This window comes from Hylobates moloch, unplaced genomic scaffold, assembly GCF_009828535.3.
Source record: "Hylobates moloch isolate HMO894 unplaced genomic scaffold, HMol_V3 SCAFFOLD_17, whole genome shotgun sequence".
NCBI lineage: Eukaryota > Metazoa > Chordata > Mammalia > Primates > Hylobatidae > Hylobates > Hylobates moloch.
The window spans coordinates 30,367,852-30,378,881 of NW_026652292.1; the positions used below are offsets into that span (position 1 = coordinate 30,367,852).

At 42.8% G+C, this 11,030-nt stretch overlaps 1 long non-coding RNA gene across 1 annotated transcript; it reads right to left on the reverse strand.

Moving 5' to 3' along the window:
* Positions 1 to 8,357: 8,357 nt before the first annotated feature.
* On the reverse strand, positions 8,358 to 10,889 carry LOC131381698 (uncharacterized). Its single transcript, XR_009210585.1, has 3 exons — positions 10,751 to 10,889; positions 9,364 to 9,650; positions 8,358 to 8,415 (listed from the first exon to the last, which is right to left on the reverse strand). It is a non-coding gene; the product is annotated as an uncharacterized LOC131381698 (long non-coding RNA).
* Between the last annotated feature and the right edge of the window lie 141 nt (positions 10,890 to 11,030).

Here is an 11,030-nt window from a genome sequence, read left to right on the forward strand (position 1 = left end):
CCTCACGTTATCTTCCTGCCTCAGCCTACCAAAATGTTGAGATTACAGGCGTAAGGCATTGCACCCGGCCTTCACCCTGGCTTAAACTCAGTTTAGGTTTCATATAGGCCTGTCTTTGTGGTTAGATTTGACATGAATACTGAATCAAGATCCCTGAATTACAGACTACAACTCTCAGCTTCCTGAAGATTATTACTCCTTCACTTGTATTATTTTTAAAATTCACTTATTGCCTTGGATTTGAATCTTAAAAGGTTAATCACAAAACATCAGCTTGATAGATTTTTAAAATTAATGGCACAAAATTGAATCTTAGAAGTTCAAAATTTTTTAGTATTAATTTTTTTTGAAGGAAGAACAAAGACTTTCTTATTTCCAAATCTATCAAATTAGAGAAATTAGAGTAAACCTGTAATACACCTAGTGATAATGAGCTCATCTCACATAAAGCCAAGGACTCAATTCTTATCAAGGGAATGTTTCAGTATTTTACATGTTTATATATTGGTTACTCCTTTCTCACTTGGAGAGTACATTGAAATTACTTGTTGTATTTGTCCATTTTCACACTGCTGATAAAGACATATACCCCTGAGACAGGGAAGAAAAAGAGGTTCAATGGACTTACAGTTCCATATGGCTGGGGAGGCCTCACAATCAGCCAAAGGCAAGGAGGAGCAGGTCACATCTTACATGGATGGTGGTGGGTAGAGAGAGAGTGAGCTTGTGCAGGGAAACTCCCATTTTTAAAACCATCAGATCTGGTGAGAACTTATTCACTATCACAAGTAAACAGCATGGGAAAGACGTGCCCCCATGATTCAATTACCTCCCACCAGGTTTCTCCCAAGACATGTGGGAATTGTGGGAGTTACAATTCAAGATGAGATTTGAGTGGGGACACAGACAAACCATATCACTTGTCAACAATCTCACTTTTATTTGAAGCATAGAAAAGTGTCTTGTTAAATATGAGAAATGAGAGGAAACATGTAGAAGTACCCAGTCATCTTTAGGAAAAAAGAACTGTCTCAGAGATCCATGGAAAGGACTATATAAGGTACTCTGGGTCATAGGCTTCTAGGGCACAAGCTTCTGATGGCATTTCTTGTTCGTTTGCTTTTTAGACAGAGTCTCACTATGTTGCCCAGGCTAGAGTGCAGTGGTGCAATCACATCTCACACTGCAGCCTTGACATCCTGGGCTTAAGCAATCCTTCCACTTCAGCCTCCCAAGTAGTGAGGACCACAGGTGTGTGCTACCATGCTTGGCTAGTTATCTAATTTTTTGTAGAGACTGGGTCTCACTATGTTGCCCAGGCTGGTCTTGAACTCTTGGGCTCAAGCAATCCTCCCTCCTTGACCTCCCAAAGTGTTGGGATTATAGGCTTGAGCCACTGGGCCCAAGCTGACGGCATTTCTTAATTATTTTTGAGACCATACCACTGTACTGAGTCAAGATTTCTAGAACTCTAGTGGAGAAGCCAATGGATTAATAATATTGCTAACCCAAGATTGAACAGAATAAGAACTGACCATATGTGACTGAACGGATTATAGTTCTATGAATGAATTACATAGGGCTCATAAAAAATGATTATGGATTTTGCTTGGAATCTTGTGGATATTGTTCTATGTTTTGATTATAAGGAACCTCCTTCTCTCTTCTACATTATTTGTAATGCATAACAATTTATTAGATTATACTTTTGTAAACAGAACTGAAACAATTATATTTTTTCCTTGGCTTGATTCTTCCAGAATTTGCAAATTCTTATATTTTTATTTTCATGACAACATAATTTTTCTGCATAGATTCAATGAGTCTGACCCCTTTGTTAACAGGACATAATTAGAAACATTGGTTATATAAACCAAAGCTTTGACTGAAGTGTCATATTTGAGAATGATGGTCACAGAAACACAGAATCAACTGTTAGCAGCTAAGGTTGATTTTATGTAGCTAATGCCTACAAAGCTCTCTCGGGAAAACCCAGCCTGGTACTTGGCTTACAGAGTTCCCAGCCTTATAGGTGAGTAAGGAAGGTCACATCCTGGCAGGCCCAGGAACTTTACAATATTTTGGAAACCTTGAGAACAGAGGAGTTCATCCAAATCTAAAGGTACTGCAGGTAAAGTCTGGTAGTGAGTTCTTGGCATGGCTTCCTAGCCTTGACATGGTTTTAGAAGTCTAATCTCAGATTCCTTATGAAAAACTTCAGTAAAGCAAACTAAAAAAGGTCTATTATGGTATAAATTACCTTTCTTGCTGTATTTATGTAAATGATCAGGCCAAATCGAATGATATCGGCCTTATTTTATAATCAAGAAAAATTTTTCTTTGGGATTATCTTTGATCATAAAAGGGTAACTGTTGAGAAAAATTTTGTTTTTCGTAGAAAATTATAGCACATTATTGTGGATTATCAGATTCTGATCATATTCATAGTCTTTGAGCTATATAACATCTCTTTATTAATTGTAGGTAACTAATGAATATGAAAAAAATCTCCAAAATATGTTAACATGTTACTTACCTGTAAATTGAACTGAATCCTGTCATCTTTCATTCATTGCCAACTCTTACCAAATTTCCAATTCTTCAATTTTTTTTAAAACTATCTAGCCACAACCCTCTCCCTCCTGATGTGGCATCACTGAGAATTAAATCCTAACTGCTCAGATCCTTATTGGAACTCTAGGTTGCTTTGTAGCTGGCTTTCCCACCCCTCTCCCGCCAAGGATGTGAAGAAGTATTGAGAGTTAAAGCCCAATGATTTGATACGTACTTCAAAAGTCTCATCACTACAGCAGTCCATGCATAGGCTGAATCTCTCCCTGGACCAGCCACTGTCTGGACCACTAAGGAAGTCTGGCAAAATATTCAGGTCATGCTCATGCATGCCCTTATTGATAGGTCACTCTGAGTATGACAAACATCACCAGAGTTTCTAAACCTTTGCTTCAAGGAACTCAATCAGCAGCCTCTGGTAACCACCATTCCACTCTATTTCTGTAAGTTTGAATGTTTTAGATTCCACATGCTGTGAGATCATACAGTATCTGTGCCTGGGCTTATTTCACTTAACATAATGTTTTCTATGTTTATCCATGTTGTCACAAATGACAGAATTTCTTGCTTTTTTTGCATGTGTTCGTTTCTTTTTTTAAAGGCCGAATAGTACCGTATTCCATTGTATGTAGGTATACCACGTTTTAAAAATCTATTCATTCAGGCCAGGCGCGGTGGCTCACGCCTGTAATCCCAGCACTTTGGGAGGCCGACGCGGGCGGATCATGAGGTCAGGAGATCGAGACCATCTGAAACCCCGTCTCTAATAAAAATCCAAAAAAATTAGCCGGGCGTGGTGGTGGGCGCCTGTAGTCCCAGCTCCTCGGGAGGCTGAGGCAGGAGAATGGCATGAACCCGGGAGGCGGAGCTTGCAGTGAGCTGAGATCGCGCCACTGCACTCCAGCCTAGGCGACTCAGCGAGACTCTGTCTCAAAAAAAAAGAAAAAGAAAAAAAATCTATTCATTCATTGATGAATGCTTAGGTTGCTTCCACATCTTGGCTAGTGTGAATAATGTTGCAATAAATGTAGAAGTGCAGATATCTATTCCACATACTAATTTTAGTTCCTTTGTGTATATACCTAGTAGTGGGATTGCTGGATCATATGGTAATTCTATTTTTAGATTTTTGAAGAACCTCCACACTTCTTCCAAAATGGCTGTACTAATTTGTAATACCACCAACAGTGTATAAAGATTGCCTGTTCTCAAAAACCTCACCAACCTTGTTATCTTACATCTTTTTGATGATAGCCTATCTAACATGTATAAGGTGATATAGCTCATTGTGGCTTTAAGTTGCACTTCTCTTATTGTTACAGATGTTGAGCATTGAAAATATGTATCTATTGGCCATCTGTGTATCTTCTTTTGATGTCTATTCAAGTCATTTGCCCATTTTTAAATAAGATTATTTGTTTTCTTGTTATTGAATAGTTTGATTTCCCTTGCGTATTTTGGACATTAGCCCCTTATGAACGATTTGCAAATATTTTCTCCCAGTCTGGGGCTTGTCTCTTCACTCTATTAATTGTTTCCTTTGTTGTACGGAAGCTTTTTAGTTTGACGCAATCCCATCTGTCTATTTTTGCTTTTGTTGCCTGTGCTCTTGGAGTCATATCCAAAAAATCACTGCCCAGACCATGTCATGGAGCTTTTTCTATATGTTTTCTTCCAGTAATTTTATAGTTTTAGGTCTTATGTTTACGTCTTATTTCATTTTGAGTTGGTTCTTGTATGAGGGGTGAGATAAAGGTACATTTTTATCCTTTTGTATGTGAATATCCAGTTCTCTCATTTATTGAAGGGACCATCCTTCCCCCATCGTGTGTTCTTTCTTGGCATCTTTGTAAAAAATCCATCCACCATATGTTTATTTCTGGGCACTCATATTCTATTGGTTAATGCGTCTTTTAAAACGTTTACTTTTATTTTTCTGGCTTATTTCTACAAGAAAGAAGCCCTAAGGCTTTAGGTTGGTCTGCATATTCCCTTCAGGACCATTGCGCCTACACATTGTACCAAGGCTGACCACCTTAGGAAGGCTTCAGGTTTAGACTTTGGCTGTTTAGTTCAAATGCAGTTAGGTAGGTGTGTGTGTGTGTGTGTGTGTGTGTGTGTGTGTGTGTCTACCTACGTATATAAACATTTAAATTTTGATAACTTTGACAATTCTTCATTTTTAAGTATGCTGGAATCCTCTAAAAATAGAAATGGCCTAGAACTCTGAGAGACCCTGGGTCCATTTTGCTGACCAGGCCAAGCAACTGAGAGAGTAGAAGACTGCTCTGTGACCCTTGGACCATCTGTATCTGCATCACCTGAAAATTCTGGGGCCTACACCAGACCTACTAAATCCTCCTGAATCACTGGAATTGGGGCCAAACAGCTTCCATTTAAAAAAAGTTCTTCCATGTAACTTGTGTAGACTCAAGTTTGAGAGCACAAGCCAGGGGAGTTAGATGGGTCATTAGACACTGAATTTCTCAAAAAAAGAGTAGAACTGGCAATGGGAAGTGAGAATGAATATACAAATAGACAATGGCCAGATCATAGAACTTTGACCCACAACCTACAGCAACTTTCCCAGGAAGCCTACCCCCTTATCTACAACAGACAACCCAGGAAGCCAGCCTGCTGTAAGTCAGTATTGCAAGAAGCCAGGTTGCTGTCTTTATTTTTTGAGACAGGGTCTCACTCTGTTGCCCAGGCTGGGGTGCAGTGGTGCAATCACAGTTCACTGCAACCTCCACTTCCCTGGCTCAAGTGATCCTCCCACCTCAGCCTTCTGAGTAGCTGGGACCACAGACACACGCACCATACCCAGTTAATTCATTTTTATTTTTAGTTTTTGTAGAGATGGGGTTTCACCATGTTACCCAGGCTGGCCTTGAACTCCTGGACCCAAGTGATCCACCTGCCTTGGCCTCCCAAAGTGCTGGGATTACAGGTGTGAGCCACCATGCCCAGCCTAGATTGCTATATTTTAGTGACAATCTAGGAAGCTAAACAACTCCTGTAGCAATCAGCCCCAAATGATCTGGACTTGATTAATAACCGAAAGCCTCCCAAATTTTTGTCCTGATTTGTAATTTAGGACCAACCAGAGAAAGCCAAATATGCACCCTTAATCAACGACATAGGATGACTTCTTCTCGTTAGCCTCCTACAGCTTCCCAAGCCAAAAGCTTCCCATCAGGGCACACCTGAAGCCTTCACTTTTGTCCACTATAAGGTTTTCCCACTTTTCTATCTGTCCTTGAGTCTCTGCCAAAGGACACTGACAGTGGCTGACTCCCTTGCTATAGTAAGTTCAGAATAAATAGACTATTTTTCTCATTTAGTTGGTCTTTATTTCCAGACGGAAGACTGAAGCAGGAGCAAAAGGCCTTGATAAATATGGAGGAGGGATGAAAGATGACAGAGACTAGGAGTGGAAGAGGGATATTAGGTGGATGGTGTGACTCTCAAGGACACAGTCTCTCCTGTGGGTGGCTGAGTGGCAGTGGATGTATCTTGGGCCCACCATCTTTGCCAGGCCCTTTCCTATACTCTGAGAGTATAGGACACGGAGAGGTTCTGAGGTAGGCCAAATATTGTTAACACCATCGTACTGATGTGGAAAGAGATAACAGATATGCTGTCTCTTGGCACCTGGTCCTGAAATCCTTCTGGGCATTCAATTCCTGATAATCCCTGTATGGGAACAACAGAAGCAAAGTCCCAAATGGTCCTGCTGTTACTTCAATCCCCAGATGTATATGTCATGCTTGATAACTTGATAAGGAGTTACTGAGTTTGGCTTCCTAGAGTGAAATGTGGGAACTTTTTGTGAAATCCCAACAGTTTATTAATGATTCAGAGTGATAATTAGCTTTCTTTGTCTGAGTGCAGAGAAAAGATAATTGGTACATTTGATCTCGATTTTTTTTTTTTTTTTTGAGATGGAGTCTTGCTGTGTTGCCCAGGCTGGAGTTCAGTGGTACGATCTCAGCTCACTGCAACCACCGCCTCCTGGGTTAAAGCAATTCTCTTTCCTCAGCCTACCAAGTGGCTGGGACTACAGGTGTGTGCAGTCATGCCGGGCTAATTTTTATTTTCATTTTAGTAGAGACAAGATGGGTTTTGTAAGGTTGGCCAGGCTGGTCTCGAAATCCTGACATCAAGAGATCCACCCACCTCAGCCTCCCAAAGTGCTGGGATTACAGGCATGAGCCACCGTGCCCAGCCTGATAATTGGTGCATTTGAAATAGGCCCTGCCCATATAGCCCCTCTGCCCATGTCTTTTGCTCCTCGGTCCTCTGTGAATCACATTCCTGTCATTAGGCAGGAGTGGAGGCTGATGGGCCAGAAGTGGGGTGGAAGCACACCTCAGAATTTGTGCTCAAGAAACATTGCTTCTAATTTTTTGATCCCATTCTGGCCAGTCAGTCATGACTTAACAGCTTGCCTTCCTGAGTGGCCCTCTGAAACCTGGGCTTCGGGGCTGGAGCATGCCAACAACTTTCCCAGCCGTTCATCTATCCTATTGCCCAAGATAAGCCTGGACCCTACTTGGCCACAGGGTCCTTTTCCCACAAGCATCTCTGCTCATAGTTGGAAATTCTCGTGAACTACACTGGAGTGTGCAGTACTGCTTCTAGGCCTGGCAACAGGAGCCCCTGCCCCAAGCCTGGCTTTCTGTGGGCTAGTATTCCAAAAGGCTCAAATGCAAATACTTTGTCTTTGTGGCTTGGTAACAAAGTCTTTTGAGTTTCGTAACAGACTGAGTGAATAAGAATTATCAAAATACAATACACACATTGGGTTCCCCAGGCCAGAGAAGTGTGTGGGCCTGACAGCCTGTAAGTGCAGGCTGGGGATGCAAAAATCACAGGCTGGGCCCAAGGAAACCAGGGAAAGAGCTGTGCTCTTCCTTGTAGTTCACCACCCCATAGCACCCACGGTGAGTGTCTAGGGCCTGGGTGGACCAGGTCTGCAGATAACTGGCTCCCTCCTCTTTCTCTGCCCATGTGATATTGTTGGAAGGTTTTCAGAATTGTTGCAGTTTATGAGGTGGAAAAGTGAGGCATGGGAGCAAGGAACCTACCTCTCCAGACTCCCTAGGGAGCTTGGCCAGGTCAGTCTCCATCAGGGATTTGGGTTTAGTCATCACCTTGGAGACCTGGGTCTGAGCCACCAAATTCTCAGGAGGCAGGGCTGGGCCAGCGCTAGCTAATTTAGCCTCTCAGTCATTGGGGAGATAGCTGTGAGATGCTGGATGAGAACAGAGGCCAGGCCTAGAATGCAGCTTGTTTCATGACTTTTAAACCTTTATACATTTGGTAAGTGGCCCTTCCATTGTACTCTTACCCCAGGCCTCAAGATCCTAAGGAGCAGACCTGGAGCAAGCATCTTTCAGGTCCCAGGATGGGCAGGAGCACATCAACCACCTGCCTCATGGAGAAACCATACACAACTTTGGAGAAGCCCCCGGCACATGGCTTCCTCACTCCCTGAGCTGCAAACAGGCTGGGATTAGCGGAGACAAGAGGAGGGTTCAGGTTAGTGCAAGCACAGGGAGGAAGTACCCACCCCAGTCCCTTCTGAGATGGCCCCAGCTGTGCCCTCAGTCTCCTGCCACGGTGCATGGACAGGGAAGGACACTGTATCTGTGCACTTCAGCCTCTGATATTTACTCCTCAACTCCTCTCTGTGACCGCAACATACACACCCTACCACATTCTCTACCCCATCGTCTGCTCTCTTGTCCCTGAGCATGACCTGTGTGTTCTTACCTTTTCCTCTCTCCCCTATCCCAAGTCTTTATGTTTGCTGCCTCCTCCTCCTTCAAGACATCTTTTCTATGAATGGGCGAACAAAAGAAAAGATGATTTCCACAAGTTATGAAATTCTTACTATATGCTGGGAGCTATGCTAGACATTGGAATTCTCGGAACATCCCTACCACTCACTTGCTGAGTGAGACCAGGGAGAGTGGAGGTTGCAATGTCACAGTAGGTGGTCAGATGGCTGCTCCCACTGGGCCTCAAGAAGTGGCATTTTGTGGGGAATGTATCAACCATAGTTCAAGGTCTGACCTTTGTTTTGGCAGCTTTAGAAATAAAATTTTCTCTGATTTAGAAGAATTAACATACACTAACCAAGTTCACAAGAAACTAATATATAAACCAAAATATCAACTTATTCTATTTCTAGGGGTATTATTGAAACCACCTTTGCAAAGATTATGACAGTGAGATAAGTCTAGCGTGGTTTATTTCATCTTGCTTCTAGCCTCAGAGGCTGGTGCTCATTCCTGAACACAGGCCAAGCTAACCATGGGAAGAATTTAGTTTATAGTTTCTTTGAAGCAAGGATGATAACAGTTCCTCCTTAAAACAGATCCCTTCCTTGCTCCAACCGAAGACTGCCTTTGTAAAGGTAATGAAAGGCCACGAGATTAAGATTATGGGAGAGGCCTGAATTCTGCTTACATGCAGGCATAATTTCTATAATCCCCTACTGCTCAGAACCTCTGGCCAGAGGTCACAAGATTTGTGACTTCCTCAATTGCTCCTATAGATAACATCACTATTGTAAAACCTAAGACTGGTCTTTCGAGATGTTTTTTCAGATTTTTTTCTTCATTCTGGCAACCAACTGACCCCACCCAGACCCTGGACTCATGACTCAACTAGTCCTGTGGCCCCCACCCAGAGGTTGACTCAGTTCCTGAGGACCAGTTTCCACACCCCCATGATTTTATCCCCAACCAAGTAGCAGCACCCATTCCCCAGCTCCCTGCTCACCAAATTATCCATAAAACCCTAGTCTCCGAGTTCTTGGAGAGGCTAATTTGAGTGATAATGAAACTCCAGACCTTCCACTTGGCTGACTTTGTGTTCATTAAGCTCTTTATTACAATAAGGCTGTCTCAGTGAATGAATGAACTGGGCTTCCTGAGACCAGAAAAGTCAGTTCCAAATCCCTGCAAGGGAGATGCCCAGCTGACCACCTTCACTTTTGATTTTCCTGCTTCCAGTAATCTGATGATTTAGTTTAACAATAATCTTCTTGCTTCCTGAGTTGTGTCTCCCTAAGTAAGGAGAAAACAAATGTTAGTGTATTTGTTAGCATGCATCTTCTGATCCTAGTGTATTTGTCAGTGTGCTTCCCTTTCTGAGATTCAGATGTGCATTTCAGTGAGGTGTTTGTCCCCAACCACCAGACAAAGGAGAGTTTACTTAATGTTCTGCTCTTTGGTTGATCCTCCCACCTTGGCCTCCCAAAGTGCTGGGATTACTGGTGGACACTACCACACCTACCTAATTTTTTTTTTTTTTTTTTTTTCAGAGATGGGGTCTCACCATGTTGCCAAGGCTGGTCCTGAACTCCTGGTCTGGAGTGATCCTCCCACCTCGGCCTTCAAGTGCTGGGATTACAGGCATGAGTCACTGTGTCCAGCCCATGTGGTAGTTTTTAATCAATGTTTCCTCTACCAGCTTTTTCCTTCATGCTTATCTTACCTCTTTCCCATAGGGGCATGAAACCTCCACTTCCAGAGTGGATAGTATTGAGATATCCCTTCGGGGTGGGGTCTTTATGATAACCCTTTTACATGCTCCTCCCAGGGCAGGAGAGGGTGCTGCTGTTGGTGAAAGTTTGATGGCCATGAGACTCCTACAAACTGAGGTTAATAGGTTGAGTGGTCCGTTTCTCTCTGTTTCTTTCTACTCCATCCCCATCTCTCTTGAGCTTGAAGCCCGGAGCTCAGAGAACCACTGGGAGGGAGGCCTGCAGATCTCCAGCTACTTGCCATGGGGGAATGCAGATATGAAGGGTAGGAAAACCCTTTTTCTATTTGCATCCAAGACGTGCTCTCCAAGCCAGCTTCACCACTACTGAAGCCGATATTTTGATCTGGCTGATTATGTCTATTCTCAGTTTGATTAGAAATCTCAATTAGAGGAGGATGATTAATCCAAAATCCTAACATGCCAGTTTCCATTTTGCTCGCTTTTGATTTATTGCCCCAGTTCTAGGATCGAAACATCTTTGTCCCCAGGGGCTGGTTTAAGACTCTTCTGAGCTGTGCTCATTACCATGTATCCCCTTCAACATCAAGATTCTTTAATCAAGCTGGTGTGCTTTGAACCCTGATCTATTTTTTAGTTCTTTTGAGGTTTTCTGACCTACCTCATCAGTCCTTTCGAGAAGTCTGAATTTTAGTGAAAGCTTGGTTTTACTCAACCAAGATCCCCTACTACTCGCTACAAGGTGATAATTGTTTTAGTGCAGGGTTTTTCGACTTTGGAACTATTGACATTATGAGCCAGACAATTCTTTGTTGTTGAGGGAATGTCGTTCCATAGAATGTTTGGCAACATTCTGGGCCTGTGTTCACTGGATGCCAGTAGCACGCCCTCCCCCACTGCCCAGTTGTGAAAACCAAAAATGTCTCCAGACATTGTCAAAG